An 18205-nucleotide genomic window follows, 5' to 3' on the forward strand; every position below is an offset into this window, starting at 1 on the left:
GCGTTATTCTGCAGGAATAATATCTTAATTTCCTATGTCCATTTGTGTTTTAAATATTTTTAACTTAAAAAAAAAACACTTCTTACAAGTTTTATTTGTGCTGCTTTTATGTTACACGTGCGTGTGATGATTCGCTTCGCTGAGGTTTTATTTACTACTGTTTACAAAGCGACAAGTTTCGGTCGATATTATGTTACCCAGAAAATGCTCAGCGTTATACTGAAAAAAAGACTTCGCGTTCTACAAAATATTCTTCGTTTTCATTTGGACACATCAACGCCTATATTACATTTACACTGACTAATTTTACAAATAGGTAGGTGATAAAAGTTGCCATATTCGAAATATCCAAAGCTACTGCTAAAACACTGGTTAAATGCAATAAGTCCCGTTTCCATGTCAATGCTTCTAAACTTCCACTAGAATTTTGATATCTGTTAAAAAAAAAACGAAAGAACGATTTCTATACGCTGAAAGTAGGCTACCAATTTTCTTCTGAGAAAAACAAAAGTTCAGTCATGAGAGTAATTTTATCGGTACTTTCCGATGGTTGAAATTGAAACCACAGGTGTTTTAATGCCGTCATGAATATGCTGGCCAGTTTTGACCAGACACGGTGACGCAGCATGGGAGCTTTAAGCTTTTGAAATCAGACGGGTTGCAAAAGTGCAACATGATTTATGTTTACTCAAAAAGACTAGTTTGATTTCAGCAAAATATGGTTACCTTTATTTTAGCGAGTTTTAATGCAGAAGGCAGAATAAAAACAAAACCGATTTTTGGGGCACCTGCTTGATATTTGAGAAATAGATTTTAAAAATTCAAGGTAGGGCATTTTGCTGCTTTTAGAAAAGACCACAATTTGGCCACGTCCCCAAAAAGAAGAGGCACTGCATAAGCTACCAGCAAGGCCGACGTGCTCGTAACCATGACGGCACCATTATGATGCCTCAAGGAGTAGCGAGGCATCGGTTAATGTCGATCAGGAAGTCGCAGATACCTCGTAGCTAACAAAGAACGTGGCGAGTTTTAATGCAGAAGGCAGAATAAAAACAATGCGGGGATCAGCCTGTTTGTTTGGAGAGAGGGAAAAAATAAACAAACTCAACCGTCATATGAAGTTGGATTTGAATATTCTGGAGAAGAAACCGGAAGGTTTCTTTTTGAGAATATATAATAGCACAGTATTTAACAACACGTCAAGGGTTCGTCTCATTCCTAAAACAAAATAGCTAGATTATCATGGAGGGCCATTAAGACGGAAGGAAAGGAAATTTTGCATGTGTGCATCAGAAGAAAAATGACCAAGAACAAAAAATATAATTACCTACGTAAGCACCATCTGGCTCTTTGTGCATTTGATAAATATAAGAGCAATCTCGATAAATAGTGGGAATCCCTAAAGAAATGTTTCTGCATTTCGCGTAATTGGGTTTATAAAGCTCGCCAGCCGATAATGCCTGCCAGCCGTTTGGTCGTGTTGATAGCAGTCATGTGTGTTTTTGATGCAGGATGTAAACTATAAGATTAAGAGATTCAACTTCAAAGCATTACTTTTCCAGATGTACACTGGAGAGGTCTCTCAGACATAAACCCGCTTAAAGCAGCTTGACGGGGTCCGGGAGCCCGTTACATGAGAGGCAGTTTAGAAAACAATGACAAATCTAGTCACACATTGTACATCAATCCAATGAGGAAACATTAAAAAAACATAAAACCCATTCTATAGTCTTGATAGAATGTGACCGTAAGTCAGCTCTTAACATCAGAAATACATCTCTCTTACCAAACAAAAATTAATTTAGAACTGTCTGGAGGTTCTAAGGAAGGAATGGTTAAAAAGAATAATTTGTGCGGTGCAGAGGAGCCAGTTATATTTCCGGCCGAGGACTATGATGGGGCTCTCGTACTTAGTTCTTTCGAAAGTGGAGTACAAGAAATGTATAAATGTTGTAGGGGAAAAGCGATTGAAATGAAACAGACAACATTCAAACAAATATATTTTGCTAATCAGTCCGTATCTAGAAAATAAAGGTTTTGATTGATGATCATAGAGGACATATGCAATATAATGCAACATCTTTTTTAAGAAGTAGAATATTTTTAAGTTTGTTTTCATACGTCACCAGAAATTTGCGACACGCGCTTCTATTTTGGCTAATTTGTCTTCATGTGACGTATCCATCTTTAACTTTTACGCTATGCGCAAATTCCTGCAATAGCAGAGTGTGTGCCGAGTGAAAAATACAGCAACTTCAAAGATAAAAAGGTTGAGATAATGAGTGTCACTTGTGGTTGCAACATACTGATAACGACATGATTCTTCGTTACCATTTGACGGCGATACAGCGATCTAAGAAAGAACATCGGAACTTTCAAACGATTTCACAGAAGTCATCGCGCGCATTTAAATAGTTCTTATAGCTTCCTTGGAGCGCGATATAGTTAGGTACCTTCAGATATAGCAGTGTTGTGAGTGAGTATAGGGCATAAAATGTATGCTATTAGTAGTAGTTGATTCTGTAGAAGACGTGTCTAAAGATAGATTTTCAGCTGATGTATTGCAGTCACATGATTTTCCACGCATTATTTCATATTCACTTCCCGCCTGGTGCAATGCTGTCACAAAAAAAAGAAAAAAAAGAAAGAGCAGATGACGTTCGATCGAAAAATAAACGTTCCATAAGGCAAATCTGTGCTTCCACAGATAATGAGAAATGTGCCATGCATCTTGCGTCGGCGACGGAAGGGTGGCTGACTCGAACCAGAACGTTATTGCTACTTTCATATATGCCGCACATTCAGGAATGTTCTGAACAAGAACACTTGATGACAGCCAAGAGTTCGCTGGGATTTCTCAGAAGAGCACATCCTTAGAGTCATCGAGCACATCCTGGTACTATGGCAAATACCTCAAAATGAGTCCTCTGAAAAAAAAAAAATCAAAATGGTCTCAAATTGCGGTTTTTTAGCTGTTTCTACGCATTCGTTCATAATGAAATTTGAGCACCAGCGCCTCGCCAGGAGGCTTTTTTTTTTAAACAACTCTATCTCTAGTTAAATATGGAATAAAAAATTTAGAGCCCCCAAGCACATACTGGTACTATAGCAAAGGCTTTTAAAAACTTGTTTATTTTTTAGAAAACTGACCTCAAGAGATGATGGTTCGGCTGTTTTTACGCATTTGTTCATGTTTTGAAATCTGAGCACTAGCTCTTCGCCAGGGCACTTTTTGAGGACAACCCAGTCTCCACCTAAGTGTGGAATAAAATATTTAGTGCCCTCGAGCACATCCTGGTACTATGGGAAATGCTTAAAGATGACTTTTTTTAGAAAACAGGTCTGAAAGTGCAAATGCTTCGGGTGTCTACGCATTCCTTAATCTTTTGAAATTTGAGCACCCGCGCCTCCCAAGGGACCTTTTTTTGGACAACTCAGTTTCTGAATAAATGTAAAATAGAAAATTTAGAACTCTCAAGCACATCCTGGTACAATAAAGATACTTAAAATGAGTCCTTTTTTGAGAGGACGCGTCTCAAAGTGCGGATGGTTCGGCTGTTTTGACGCATTTGTTCATAGTTTGAAATTTGAGCCCCCGCGCTTCACCAAAGAACGTTCTGAGGACAACCCAGTGCCCAGCTAAAGCTGGAATAGAAAATTCACTGCCCTCAAGCACACCCTAGTACTATGGCAAAGACTTCAAATTTAGTCCGTTTTGAGAAGACCGGTCTGAATTTGCGGAGGGATCGACTGTTTTTACGCATTCTTTTATCTTTTGAAATCTGAGCACCCGGGCCCGCCAGGGAATATTTTCTTGCGACAACCCAGTCTCTAGCTAAATATGGAAAAGAAAATTCAGAACTCTCGAGCACATCCTGGTACCATTGCAGGCACTTTGAAATCAATCCTTTTTGAGAAAACCTGCCTCAAAGTGCTGGTAGTTTGGCTGTTTTTACGAATTCAATCATCTTTTGGAATTTGAGCACACGCGCTTCATCAGGGAACTCTTCTTAAATACAGCCGAGCCGCTAGCTAAAGGTGGAATAGAAAATTTAGCGCTTTTGACCACAACCTGGGACTCTGGCAAAGACTTGAAAATTATTCTTTTTTGAGAAAGCGGTCTCGAAGCGCGGATGGTTCAGCTGTTTTAACGTATTCGTTCATATTTTGAAATTTGAGCAACCGCGAATGCCAGGGAACTTTTTGAAGTTAACCCAATCCACACCCAAAGCTGGAATAAACAAATTAGAGCCCTCTAGCACATCCTGGTACTCCGGAAAATTTTCAAAATGATTCATTTTTAGGGAAACCGGTGTCTAATAGGGGATGGTTCGGCCATTTCTACACGTTCGTTTATCTTTTTTTTTTTAATTTGTGCATCTGCGCCTTTTCAGGAAACTTTTTGATGGCAACCCAGCCCACAGCTAACGCTGCAATAGTGTACTTGAAAACCTCGAGCACATCCTGGTTCTATGGCAGACACTTCAAAATGAGTTATTTCTGAGAAAACCGGTCGCAGAGTGCGGATGGTTCGGCTGTTTTTATGCATTCGGTTAGATTTCGAAATGTGAGCACTCGCGTTTCGCCAACTTCATGAGGAGAACCCAGTCCCCAGTTAAAGGTGGAACAGAAAATTTAGTGCCCTCGAGCACATCCTGGCGCTATGGCAAATACTTTAAAATGAGCCCTTTTTGAAAAAAAAAAAAAAAAGAACGGTCTCAAACTGGGGATTTTTCGGCTGTTTTCACGCATTCGTTCATATGTTGAACTTGAGCATCCGCGCTCCGCCAACCTTTTGAGAAAAACCCAGTCTCCAGGTGGAATAGAAAATTGCGAGCCCTCAAGCATATCTTGGTACTATGGCAAATACTTAAAGGCCGACGCACAACTTCGGTTTTCTGCAGGGAAGATATTCGTCTTAGGTGTCCCCTCTCATAAGCTGCGAGGGGAGTAAAGTTTGAGCAAGGTAAAAAGTTGAGAGAAAATAGGAAAGGTCTCCACCTTTCCTATTTTCTCTCAACTTTTTACCGAGCAAAAGTGGAAAGCGCGAAGTGTACCTAGGCCTTTAAAAGTAAGTTCTTAAAAAAAAAAAAGCCTATCTCAATTTTAGGAGGGTTCGGTCGCTTCAACGCATTCGTTCATCTTTTGAATGTGAACATCCGCGCCTCGTCAGGGAACTTTTGGAGGACAACTTAGTTCAGAATTCACGCTGGAATACAAAATTTAGGGCCCTCGAGCAGATCCTGGTACTATGGCAAATACCTAAAAATGAGCTCTGTTCGAGAAAATCGGGTCAAAGTGCGGATTGCTCGGCTGTTTTTATGCATTCGTTCATCTTTTGTAATTTTAGCATCCGCCCTTCGCCATGTAACTTTTCGAGAACAACCTAGTTTACAACCCAAGTTGGTATAGAAAATTTAGAGTCCTCGAGCCCATCCTGATACTATGGCAAATACAGGGATATACCGAGAAACGAGAACCGCGTTTTTTGTTTAGGAAAATAAAGTATGCGCCGCAGAATGCTCGAACTCCGGTTGGATGGGACGCAAGCGGTTTCAATAGAACATGAAAGTTTTCGAGCATGATGTTGCTTAAATAAAAATATAACAGAATAAATGAAAGTTTTCTAACAGCCGCCATCCATCAAAGCCTAAGTTTGTCAAAACAGAACTTGACACCGTGGACGCTTGTGGGATTTATATATTTATACCAGTGAAAAACACTTGTCAAAAGAAAAAGGATAATATTTTATTTGTTGCTGACAAGGTTTTCACTGAAATAGATGATACAGGCGCTCAGAATGTCATTTCTCGTTTTGACAATATTAAGCTTAGGTAAACGTTGGTTCCTAGAGGAATTAGGTTTTTCTGAATTATCCTTTTATCCAGGTAACATCATGTAAGCAAACTTTCGCGTTCTATCCCAGCCGCTAGCGTCACATTCTCACGGAGTGTGAGCTTGCTGCGAATCATAGTTTATTTACACGGGCCGAAAAACACGGTTCTCGTTTCTCGGGAACTCGCTGTACTTCAAAACGAGTCATTTGTGTGGAAACCGGTTTCAAATTGTCGATGCTTCGGCCGTTTCTACGCATTCCTTCATCTTTTGAAGTATGAGCACCCGCACCTCACCAGGGAACTTTTTAAGGACAACCTAACCCCCAGCTGAAGGCGGAATAAACAATGTAGAGCCCCCGACCATATCCTTGTACTATACCCAATACCTAAAAATAAGTCCTTTTTGAAAAACAAACGTCTCAAAGTGCGGATGGTTCGGCTGTTTTCACGGATTCTTTAATCTTTTTTTTTAAATTAAAGCACGAGCATCGCCAGGGAACTTTTTGAGGACAATCCAGTCTCCAGCTAAAGGTGAAACAGAAAATTTAAACCGCTCGAGTACATCGTGGTGCTATAGCAAATACATCAAAATAAGGCCTTAAAGGGTAGCTGCAAAGAACAAAAGCGTTTTTAAAAACAGCCCAATTGGGACAAGCATGTCACAAAACAAATCTTCCGCGAAAAAAACAAATATTTTCTAGCAATATCTACGCCACTGTGCGTAATTTAGTCGGCGTCACAACTTCTTCACATTTGGAACTCCCACTCTTTCGACGCGCGCGGAATGGCTGTTATACGTCACTCCGTGACGTATAGCAGCCACTACGTGAAGTATAATACCTACTTTGTGGCCCACGACTTAAAACGGACGAAATGGCCGCAAACTGAAATCAGTCTCGCGCAATAAAAATTGCTGTAAAAAATTGTTTTTGGCAGAAAATCGTTTTGTGACAAGCTTGTCCCAATTAGGCTCTTTAAAAATACATGTTTTTTCTTTGCAGTTACCCTTTAAAAAAACAGTCTCAAATTGCGGTTGGTTGGGCTGTTTTTACGCATTCGTACATCTTGTGAAATCAAAGAAACCGCGCCTCGCCATGAAACTTTTTGAGGGCATCACAGTTCCCAGCAAAAAGTGTAGTAAAAAATTCAGACCCCTGGATGGCATCCTGGTACAATGGCGAATACATCAAAATGAGCTCTTTTTGAGAAAACTGGTCTAATAGTGCGGACGGTTTGGTTGTTTTCATGCATTCGTTTATCTTTCTCAATTAGAGCTCGCGCCTCGCCAGGGACCTTTTTGAGGTCAATCCAGATCCCAGTTATAGGTGGAATAAAAATTTAGAGCCCTCGAGCACATCCGGGTGCTATGGCCAATGCATGAAAATAAGACCTTTTTGAAAAAAATAAAAACGGTTTCGAATTGCAGATCGTTTGGCCGTTTTTACGCGCATTCGTTCATATTTTGAAATTTGTGCAAGCACGCATCGCGAGGGTTATTTTTGAGGACCATCCAGTCCCCAACTAAAGCTGGAATAAAAAAATTAGAGCCTCTGCCCACATCCTAGAACTTTGGCAAATACCTCAAAATGAGTTCTTTTTGAGAAAACCGGTCCGAAAGTGGGGATGGTTTGACCGTTTTTACGCATTTGCTCATCTTTTGAAATGCTGGCACCCGCGCCTCATCCAGGAACTTTTTGAGATCGGCAGAGCTCTTATCTGGTGACGAAATACAACCTTAGAGCCCACAACTGCAAGCTGCTGCTATGGTTAATCCTCTAAAAGGAGCAATCCTTGAGAACACGTGTCTTGAAGTGGACATGGCTTGGTTGTTTTTAGGCATTTTTCATCCTTTCAAATTTGGGCAGTCGCGCCTTGTCCGGGGACGTTTTGAGATCGACCGAGTTCTGAACTGGCGGTGAAACATAATATTTAAGGCCGCCGACTACAAGCCGGTGCTATTTCAAAGAGACTTCCGCCCTCTTCGCGGAATGTGTTTGTCCTTTGTCCCCTTGGTTCCCCTTCTCCAGGGATTATTATTGCCATTCTTGTCCAGCTCGCTATAACCTTTGCATGAATTGCATCTTAATGATATCAAGTCGGATATTTCAATACTCTCTTTTCTCCTGAAGATCTTTCTTCTTTGCTGTTTGTGTGGCGGACGATAGGGATAATTACTTTAATGTGAACATTTAGTGCGTGATTAAATATTACTTTTAACATGTGAATCTTAAGTTCACGAGAAAACACCTTATCGTTATAAATCGGGTACTCACCGCACTGTTCTTACTCCTTACAATAAAAAAAACGCTTCATCATGATCCTATAACATTAATAATTTGCAAAAACATTTTGAAAAACTTTTTTTTTACAATTTTATATTATCGCAATATAATACAGCTGTTTTTGTGTGCTAGTTTATTGATGCCAGTAGCAGAATACTGAAAATTATTGTAAACGTCTAAACAGGAACGAATTCACCTTATTTTGCAAATTTGTCTTAAGACCACCAAAAATATTTTTTTACGAAATACAAGACATATTAAGCACGTTATTCATTCTTCTGGCTTACTGCAGTCGTATGGCAAATCTGGTAATTAATGTATTTTTAAATTGCGCTCGTTTGAACATTGCTGTTTCTTGAAATTTTCGGTGAGATGCCTCTGAAATATATTTTTCTGCAGATGTAATACACACCTCAGACACTATAGAATTTGCTATAATATTGGGGAGGGAATATGTTTAGGTTATACAATCATAACGTGTTTATTATGCCCAAGAATGAACTGTACGGTTGGATTAACTTAGATACTATTCGTAGTGGCAATACATCAAAAAGTTCACTTGACTGAGAAACCAGCGGTTTACGCGTCATCATCTTGAAATATCGGCGCAAGAATAGCGGTATATGATAGAATGAGATGGTAGCATGGCAAGTTATTCAAAGCGTAACGTTTCGGTGTTATGGCCATATTTGTATATTGAATGCATCGGCTTCTATGGGAGCGCTGGCGTAACCCGCTAAGAGATGGCATAAGCATACTATGCCGCAAATGTCTGGAGATGGCGATGTCTCAGACCTGGCGGCAGTGTTTTAAAGTCAATTAAACAAAGCAAAACAAATACGAGGTTTAATATTAACTGGCAAGAAGCTGTTGGACCTGGCAACTACACTAACTACTTGATAGAGGAGATAACGTTTTGATTAAATATTCAATATGCAAGCTTTATGGAATGTGCTCAGAAAAATATCCCTATCGTTCTACGTTGCGGCACTAAATCATTCGGTGTCGGTCGGATTTTTAGGGAACTTGAAATATTCAGCACTTTATTGACTGGTCTAAAAAAATGCTTTAGACTTTGATGTGTTAATTTTAGTCCGTTTACTTTTGGTCACATTAAACACTATTTAATTCTATCTTTGCCCTTTCTAATCAGCCCATCTGCATCGCCGTAAGAAAAAAAGAAAGGTGGTGTCGTTACAGAGATTTGTAAACGTCTTTCATTTTTTCTCTGAAAACATGGCAACCTTCCAAATACGTCACAGCTAGGGAACTGCGGCTAGCTGTTTCGGGTTTTGAAAGGACTCGCGATCGTAGAGGCGTTTGCTATGTGCCACTGCAAAGACAATATATGTACTCCCTCCATCAGCGTATCTCAAAAGGAGATTGACTATCTAAGCCCGGGACTTTTCGCTACCGTTTCCTCAGCGTGGCGTGAATCGGTTAGCCGTGGCGATATTCCCCTCGCACTATTAGCCCCGAGAAGTTCGCGTGGCGCCCCCTTACGGCGAACTGGGGTGACGTCACGGCGAGGAGAGAATTTTTCCCTGACTCGCCCCGCTCGCCCTGTGGAGGCTGCGACGACGCTAGCTGTCGGCGCGCTCGTTTCTATTTAATATTTGGGCGTGTTTTTCGTAGGAAGTGTAAATTTTTATATGTGCCTTTATTGAGGTATGGCCTGTAGCTACAGGCGAAACTTCAACCAACATTTTAAGCATGGTTGACGGGGCAGGCAACGCATGAATCACAACTGGTATATGAAAATAAAGAAATATGGCCACAATGGCAGGGGCATCACTATAGATTTAGATCTAGCACATTAAATGCTGCTGATGGTCTGAATGAGTAGGCAGGTTATGTATACTATTTTTTTTTGTATCTCTGTTTTTAAACAAGATCGCCGAAGCAGAAAAGCTGCATGCTGCTCGAGCAACATGCTAAATACAGTCTGGGGGGCCATGGGGAGAGAATCACAGGTAACAGAGCAACTGCAGAGGCAAAGTAAAAAAGAAACACGGAACATTTATTATGTACATTGCTCGCATTTGACCTTTGCTGGATTCGGATAGTATTTCGATGGACACGGGTGGTATCTGTGGACTTGTTTATATCAACCCTTAAGTAACGCATAACAAACGTAAGCGAAGGTGTCTAGCTCGTTATTATTCCCTTAAGCCCTAAAATTAATATTTTACTTAAATCTAATTGTCCTGAAGCTAAAATACCAGAAACTTTTCTCACGCAGACTGTCGCCCTTCATAGGTTCCAGATTTTCTGCTACTAGTGCTGCATCTACCACTGGACAGACGTTCGAATGATTGCTTTTACTCCTGTTTTCCTCTGTTGTCAGTGAGTCCAGCTATAGGGAGCTTAGAGGCTGAGGAAGCTTTTGGGGACCTGCCGCAGTGTCTTTTTTAATTGGAAATGACAATTTTAGCGAACTAGAGACCACAATAAACAAATATTCAATAGAACTTTTGTCCTGGTTGGTGGCTAACGGTTTATCTCTAAATACAGAAAAGACAAAATATGTAATTTTTTCCTCAATAAATCGCACCCAGAATACACATATTGAACTGCAATTCGAAAGAGCTCAAATTGAGCGTGTCGATAATCATAAGTTTATTGTAGTATGGTCTAACGAACGCCTCAACTGGACGCGCCATGTAAATAAAATACGAAACGAAATCTCAAAATCAATAGGCCTAATTTCATCTGCAAAGCATCTTTTACCGGAATGGCTGAAGTACCAACTGTATTATGCGCTGATATATACCAAGGTTTACTACTGCTTTCTTGTCTGAGGTCAGACGACAAAAACAAATATCACACATCTGCATTTATTACGAAAAAAAGCTGTTCGTCTAATACACAATTCTGCTTATGATGCACATACAGCTCCGCTTTTTGAGAAGTATAAATTTTGAGCTTTGAGCATCTCTACATTTATAAACTAGCGCTCTACATATTCCATGACCATAGACTTCAACAACCTAGCTATCCATCTGCATGCATTAGACCCGACCACCATTACAACATCTGAAATGACAAGGATATACTCCCCAAAATCAGGACAAACATGGGCAGACAAACGCTCTCATTTCAAATTCCAAACTTCCTTAATGCACACAGCTATCTTCATACACTTATTACGCCAAATATATCGCTGAACAGATACAAACGCATAGTGGAAGAAACTCTCTTGCCCACAACTGTTGCAAACTGATCTGAAATATCTTGTTTTATCCTCTTTGCTATCTATATTGTTGTTGTTGTCGTTTTTTTTTAGGCTTTTTGTGTTATGGTATTATAGTATAGTTTTATATAGTATCAAAAATATGTACTATCTAAATGTCCTTGATATGTATTTTTTCTTATTCATTACATTTTATTTAAGAGCGCTTCTTGGTTTAGTGTGCTCTGCTGTCGACGAGTGTCATTGTCTTTTTAATATTTCATTTATGTAGCGGTACCGAGGCCTCGTCAGACCTTCTGGTCTTTTGCCTTGGTGCTGCAGACAAAATGTATTGTCTGAACAGACTGAAATAAAAAAATAAAAAAAAGACTAAACGGTGTATTTTTCGGATACCCAAGGCTGGAATAAAGAATGCCAAGAAAAAGTATAAACATTCCAAATTACGGCACTATTGCTGCGCATATTTTGGGCAGTTCAATACATATCATACAGGCAACTGGGGGCAATTCGGCCGTTTTTGCTGCTACCATAGAAGCTAATTTCCAGTAATTGTGCATCTTCTAAAAAATCTGCCTGCGTACGAGTATAAACTATATAATTAATTCAGGAAGAAGCTACATTTATGTAAAACAACCCTGTCCCGTGAACACTTTCAAGATCATCAGACGCAGGGCCTTTAAAACATCGTCGAACCAGCGCATGCAGAGTGGCAGCGCAGAGTCGAGATGCGAGCTAATTTGCCGACCACCCAAAGGCCCATGATATAAATGTCACTTCAAATGCCTTGAAAGCGGGATGTAATATCGTCCTAAATCATGAAAATGCAAGGAACAGAATTCCAGCGTCTGAAACACTTGCGCCACCGCTTCACCGACCCCTCGCAAGATTGCCTTTTGTCGTGTGGACGGACGGGGAGGTTCATCGGCGGAATCGCCTCCGCCGATAGCTTTCGGGATTTGTAACCCAATTTTAAAGATAAAAGGGACAAGCAGGCTTATAAAATCTACGGAAGCACGTCAATATCGACCTAACTGAACGTCTTGTACACCGGGTAAACGAAGTACAGCTCCTCGAAGAGCTTGGGGCACACAACGCCAAACCAGGAAACCGGTGCTGGGAAATTCGAGATCGCGGAGCGGAGTCCTCTCCCTGACGTCACGGTAACCTCACCCAATCAGGGCGCGGCGACCGCAGCGACGCTTGTGTTCGCTGTCGGGGCTAATAGTCCGAGACAACTTTCCTTGGCAATGCTGTGGAAGCTACAGGCACGTGTTCCTTCTCCCATTTTGAGCGCTGAATAAAGCTGTGCGCGGGATCTCATCCTCTCACCAAAAATGCCCAGAAAAGTTGTCGCGTGGTCTAGCCTCCACAACTTTCTTACCCTTCCAGACCGCTATCTTCCACCGCTATCTTCCTCCTCTAAGTTTTTCCGACAGAAATAAGTTTTGAAGTCGAAGTTAGATATTAGCTATTAACGAATCGTGGTTGTCGTTTAAAAATTACAGTCGCTACTGTATAGACAAGTTTGAGCGAACGCGTCGTAAAACGCATACGGAAACGTAACGCTTGGCTTGGGAGGTGTTGCATCTCAAGCGTAAAATAAAGAGAATTAGAATTCAGAAACGAAAAGCGGACAAGCCTAGTATATCCCTATTTTGAAGGCAATTAAGGTCAATGATTCAAGACTCAAAACGGTACTTCCATAATGTGACATTAAAAAACATTTTGCTGTCTGATCCAAGAAACTTTTGGCGATACATGTGATCCATACAAAACAGCCAAATATTACAATATCACAAAACGAAACAGAAATTGGCGACCCATTCGAAATTACCAACTCATACAACCAATACTCTTCATCAGTGTATACAGCGGATAATAACCAAATTCCAACAATCGAATTTTCACCGGAAAGCATTCCAAATGTTACAATGTGTAAGGATAAGGAAGGCCTCTTTGCAGCACTGAAAATAAATTGGACCAGATACGATTCCAAACATATTCTTGAGGCGGTATGCGGAATCATTCTAAAATTTCTCGTTTGTTATCTTCAACAGGTCAAGGGAACCTAGGCGAATCCCGGACGATTGGTAAACTGCTAAAATAGTGCGAATCTTTAAAGCAGGAGATCCGCGTTGCGCTAGCAACCACCGTTCGTAGTGAATTTTGAGCAGTAGTGCAAAAGTGATTGAGCATATTTTTTCTCGAAGAGAATAACTTTTTTAACGCAGTTTCAGACGCAACCCATCTACGGTTACACAGCTGGTACTTACTGTTAATGACTTGGCAACGTCAATTCGGAACGCAAATTCGTCTGCTCCATTTGCAAGAGGGCTGTGGTGACGTCAGCGCGCCGAGCTTTGAGTGGTTCTGAATGAAGGATAGTGGGTAGACCTCAAGACAGCTTGTTCTGAGGTCTACCCACTACCCTTCGATCACAGCCAATCAAAGCTCGGCGTCCTTCTGACGTCACCGAAACTCCTGCGCGAGAAGCAGGCGAACTTGCGGTCCGCATTGCTTCCGGTAATCAGACGGACGTCATTTTTATGAATCTCGCAAATGCTTTGGACCGCGTGCCTCACAGAAAACTACTTCATAAATGGCAACTCCGCCTCATTTTTGGTTTTGAAGAAACAATACAGTGGTCTTCAGTATTAGCTAGGAAGACCACATGTCAAATATTACGTTCTAGTTCTGTCTAAATGTTTTTTTTTAAACGGCCCGCAAACTTTGCAACTCGCCAGGTTGCCGAAATCGGCTGACTCGAGCGGGAGAACTGAGGCGCAACCAACAGCGCAATCAAGGGTACAACGTGAGCGTAGCCAACATTGAGCTAAACGTCGTCACCATAGCCCCTTTTCGGTTGGTTTTACTTCTCCGGGCCAGCGTAACGGTGACGTCAGCAACGTTTCCTCATGGTGCTCAGCGGTGTTTACGTGATTGGCGTGACGCGCCTGCGCAGCGCGCTTCTTGGAAGCCGTCCGGTCGTTCCGCCCTGGTCCCGCCGTTACCGCCGTCTCCTGCGTCACAACCGTCGTCGTCTTCTCACCGTTTGTGATTATTGTGTTTCGGAGTTTCGTTCACCGTACGGACACTACGTTCGCAGATTTAAGCCGCAGTTGTGGAGACTCTGTCGAATGTCACAGACCCAAAACGTGGTGAAGAGTGCAGTGCAGACGACACTAGCGCCCGGCATGCCCCCACCCCAATCCCGCCCATCGTTGCATGTAGGATCACGTGACATGTTCTTGGCGGCCCGAGGCCAATGACGCCGGACGGAGCCAAAGTTTCGGTTTTGATTTGTACTCGTGTGAAAATAGATTTAACAATATATCCCTACTAAAAAAAAATGAAAAAAAATGGCGCCTATATGAAAGTAAACGGGTTCATACCGGTAACAGTTTAGTTATACCGGTCACCAGTTTGTCAAAGGGGCCACCCATATGGGTCAAAGGGGTCCCCCGTATGAGCCATAACGGTCACCTATTTAAACAAACAGGTCACTCCTTTGGCAAACGGGTCGCTCGTCTGATCAAATGGGCCACTCGTTTGAGCAAAGTTGTCGCACGTTTGCTCAAACCGGCGACCATGTTGCACAGACGGGTGACCGGTGACCGGCAAACTGTACCAGTTTAATCAAACGGCTCTCCGGAGCCCGTTTGATACTGAACGTACGGATCGGCGGCATGGGCGCGGCTATTTCAGTCGTGGCAGCCTGTTTCCGGAAAGCCGCGGGAGCGCCGGTTTATCGGTTTACAATCATCCGGGTAATGAAAGTAATGAGATATATATTTTGATTGCGCTGATATTCGCTTATACTGCAACTGCAATAAGCGATCTTTTTTATTCGTAAACGTGCGACGTTGGGGAGCCGATATTTTTGACAAAACTTTTAAAAAATTGGCGTTCTTTGTTGCCTCAATTTACTTATTCAGCTCGAATCTCTCGCGCAGAGGACGCCAACCGCGTGAAAGAATATATTTCTAGACTCCATTTCACCTCAATTTAAGACTCAACGAAGGTAACGCGCGAACACGTGGCTGCAAGAACATCGAGCATTGCGAGAGCAGGCCCGCCGTTGCAGCAGTCAAATTACGAGCTCGCGCTGGGTGCGTTTTTGGCTCGGGCGCAAGCCGAGCTTCTGGCCGACGCCATTTCCAGCGTTCCAGCGTGCTGAAATACTCGCGTTTGCTGCTTTCCGAGGCTGCAAACGCGACGTGCAGTGGCAATTCAAAGAGAGGAGAAAAGCGCGTGTACAGCGGTCGGTACACCCTCTCGCCTAGCGTTGACTGCATCGCCACAAAAAGCCAACCTCAAGTTTTTTTTTTATATATATATATATACACCAACTCATGTTTACAAACAAACCAGAGCGCCCCTAGCGGACGCCAACGGCGCCGCGCATGCGCGCTGGGGGTTTGGGCAAAAGCTCGCCGTCGCGCATAAGCAAACCATTGAAATGCGATGTTGTCGGCGTCGGTGTGAGTCCCCGCGCTCTTTTTGGCGTTGAAATTGTTGATTCTACGTCCTTCTGGCCGATGTCTGACTACTTGAGTGGCGTCAGCGAAATTACCGAGGCTCGTTACACCGCAAAACTTCGCGTGAATCATCTGACATGCGGCGATTCATTCCGCGTGGTCGCCGCAGAATGTACGCTAAAGCCTGATTCACATGATAAGATTTCGCTCGCAATTTTCAGTAGCGACGTCGCTCAGACTGCAAAAGCGTGAACCGTAGCTGAGATGTCGACGTCGATACTGAAAATCGCAAGCAGAATCTAACCAAGTGAACGAGGCATAACAAGTCGGTGATGGCCACTGGTAACAATGATCAACATCTCCTTGTATCTACTGTTTACGTCCAGCCTTCTTACCAACCTTCAAACTTAAGTCGTTTGAGGTCTGGACTTACTTCTTATCGCAAGTACCGGGCCCACGTTTGATCTACGGGCCGGTGTCCTCTAAAAGAGCAGACGACAAGCAGAAACGTTTGAAAGAGCAGACGACAGTTCGAACGATCAGGTGGCCGTTTGAACTTGAAGACGCACTGAACGTAGTCCACAGGTGGTCCGCACAAGATGACGATTTTCCGGCGCTCATTTTGGAACAAAACAAATAAATCTGATGGCCAAAAGTATCCGTGAATTCAACCCAAAATGCTTCCCGCCAAAGCAATCGTGGTCCGACGGCGTCTGGTTTTCCCTTTTGACGGCACATATCCACGTTCTCGGACGAACCGAGCGCATGAAAACTGACCTTCAAATCTTTCTCGACCCTTTTGGTACAGCCCCAGTCGTAGCATTCTGACGAAAAGGCAGGTTTTTGTCTGGTCCATTTCAAGACAACGCAGGAATACACGTCTCAGATGGGCACTTCCGCCCACAGCCCCGGACCGGGAGTGCGTCCGACGCGCCACCACCGCGGCGTGACGTAACAGAGATGCACGAGGAGAGGGTGAGGGGGTGTCCCGGTGTCCTGCGCCTTGACCTCGCCGTCACCCCCTTCCTCCTCTCTGGTCGGCTCTGTTACGTGACCAGAGAGAGGGGAGGGCACGCTACACGCTGTTAAGCATAGCCAGATCCGGCTGCGCGCGCGATGGCAGTCGCTTTTTTCTTTGTCTGCTTGTTGTCCGTTGCAAATTCGTTTGTCCTGCCTGCTTCGATCTGCCGCCTTTCCCTGCGGTCTTATTAGAATGTCTCTCGACAACGCATGGGATGTGCACCAAATGTTCGAAAAGTCCTACGTGAATATCGGCAACAAACGATTCTTCAAAGAAGTCAGGAATTCTTGTGGTTTGGCTGAGTTCGGCAAATGACAGCTTGTGCGCCGCATCGTGTTGAAACTTCGAGGACCCTTCCTTCACGTTTTAGTGTTTGTGTGGTTTTCCTGCTTTGACCGTGTCGACATTTATCTTGGATTACATCTTTCAAGTCCGCTGTTATTATGATAAGTGCATTCCTACCTACTTGTTGGCAACGATTGACCGTTCTTCCACGGGTACACGTCGAGATTATCTATAGATTTATGCAGCGTCTGTTCTCGCGGCAGACGGGAGAATAATTTCCCCCAATGTCTGCCATTATAGTCTAGAATTACATCGGTTCTTGTTTGCTTTGCAATCTTCTCAGTTGTATAAAAGCTTAGAGTGCCTCTTCACATTTCATAGATCGCGTGCACCTTTTGTACTTGACTACGGAATAGGCTGTACTAAACTTTTATGGGAATTGAAAACAATTTTTTGTGTCTGCTTTCCTGCCCATTTGCAAGCACCTGCGCGAGCACATTTTTTTCTACGTGTTTCCTCCCCGGTATAAGTAGGCTTATGAGTTTCGGGATGTCTTAAATACGGTTAAGATAACCAACCTTCTTGACGATACCCATTTAGGTCTAGCAAATAATTTGCCTATCCGAATGGCGCGTTCAAATGTGTGGTCACGTGGCTGGTCAAACAAACGGGCACCCCTTTTCAAACGAGCACCCGTATCAAACGGGTACCCGTATCCCATAATGACGTTTGATCGAAACAGATCGACAAGTTTGCCACCCGTTTCATTTAAACGGGTCCACCAGTTTGCCACCTTCTTGAACTTCAAGTGTCTTTTTTTTTTTTTTCACTAGGTATATTCCATTTTTCGAGAAGAAAGTTAGGTATTAATATCTTTTACTAGTGCTTTATAACTCGAAATCACTCATTATCCCGAAATCTCTGGAATTGAGCGGAGTCGCCCTTTAAACTCTTAAACAATTAACACATTTTAAAATTATCACAAGCATATTTGCATAACAGAACGCTGTTTGTTCACATACAGGATTCCAGCTCCTCTACATCAAGAGTAGAACCTGGAGATTCTCGAGAATCTGTTCTTGCACCCCTACTTTTTCCCTTTTTTATAA

The sequence above is a fragment of the Ixodes scapularis genome, unplaced genomic scaffold (assembly GCF_016920785.2).
Source record: "Ixodes scapularis isolate PalLabHiFi unplaced genomic scaffold, ASM1692078v2 PGA_scaffold2__306_contigs__length_199485367, whole genome shotgun sequence".
NCBI lineage: Eukaryota > Metazoa > Arthropoda > Arachnida > Ixodida > Ixodidae > Ixodes > Ixodes scapularis.